The sequence below is a fragment of the Ixodes scapularis genome, unplaced genomic scaffold, assembly GCF_016920785.2.
Source record: "Ixodes scapularis isolate PalLabHiFi unplaced genomic scaffold, ASM1692078v2 PGA_scaffold0__279_contigs__length_252992795, whole genome shotgun sequence".
NCBI lineage: Eukaryota > Metazoa > Arthropoda > Arachnida > Ixodida > Ixodidae > Ixodes > Ixodes scapularis.
In genome coordinates this window covers 181,054,824-181,056,089 of record NW_024609835.1, presented here as the reverse complement: position 1 = coordinate 181,056,089, position 1,266 = coordinate 181,054,824, and the positions used below count along the sequence as shown (strand labels likewise).

Here is a 1,266-nt window from a genome sequence, read left to right as displayed (position 1 = left end):
TACGACACAAGAGTGGAACAGTGATTGTCCAGTAAGAGCCGTCAATTTTATGTATGCGATCCCACACTTTCGTTGCACATACAGTGCTGTTAATTGAGGACGCCTACCCTCTAAAACTTTTTTCGTTCGATTGCCTTCGAATATGCCTCGCCCTGGGCCCTTTTTCTTTTAAATTCAATAAGATTGTGTGTTGTAGGGTAGCGCCTAAAAATACCCCATGCTCAATTTTGTTCTTTTCTGGCCAAACGGCAATCTTTGTTCCACCAAGGCTTAGGTCTCCTGGGTAGATGTGAGGAAGTCATGGGGATGGAGAGAATGGCTGCCTTTAAAATGTGCTGAGTGATATGTTCAGTGGCTCTGTCGATATCAAGATCGTCAAGTGATGTGCATGTTAAAAAAATGACCGCATCTCAACGTGGTGAATGATGTTGATTGGGGCGAAGCTCTGGTGGTGCTGATGATACTGATTTTGCTCATAGGTAGTGCTGATGGTGCTGATTTTTTTATTTTTTTTATTGCTCATAGGTAGTGCTGAGTTCCGGGTTGCCGTTTCGACTTCATTATTACTGCTTTATGGTCGGTGAAATGCAGAGCCGGTGGTTCTCCTAGCGGATCAGCTTGGATCCGCTAGAAGCCGTGGGAACGCATCTCCACCGCTTTAGTCAACGGTTTATGTCAGCAAGAGAATGTGTGGTATGGATCGTGGTTATATACGCAGTCGAGCATTTGACCGCAGCGCCCTCTCGTCTATAAACGTTGAGCCAATGCATGCAAAATTTAACGTGATTATATACGCATTTGACCGCAGCGCCCTCTCCTGTATAGACGTTGAGCGGCTACATGCAACGTTTCATCCATGACATCCCCAGCTCTTGAGTTACTACCACATCTCAGAACCCCCTACTCGTTCCGCAGTCGTGGCCGAGTGGTTAAGGCGATGGACTAGAAATCCATTGGGGTCTCCCCGCACAGGTTCAAATCCTGTCGACTGCGCAAACATTTTTTTTTTAAGAAGACAGATGGGATGGGCGATCGATCGACGCCGGACAACGCTAGACCCTAAAGAGCTTCGCCCCTAAAAAGATGATTCTTTAAAAGTTGACCAGTTGGTGTTTTCGAATTTCCAACTAGGAGAGTGCGTTGGGACTGTCATAGGAAGATGGTTAAGTTAAAAAATGACAGGAAAGTGGTCACTTCCGTGAGAATTCGGGATTACCTTCCATAAAAGCAGTGGGAATAATGATGGGTGACAAATGGACAGGTCAA

General features: G+C 45.8%; 1 non-coding gene across 1 annotated transcript; it reads left to right on the top strand.

The window, feature by feature from the left end:
- The first annotated feature begins 911 nt into the window (after window positions 1-911).
- Trnas-aga lies at window positions 912-993 on the top strand. Its single transcript has one exon. It is a non-coding gene; the product is annotated as a tRNA-Ser (tRNA).
- Window positions 994-1,266: the final 273 nt, after the last annotated feature.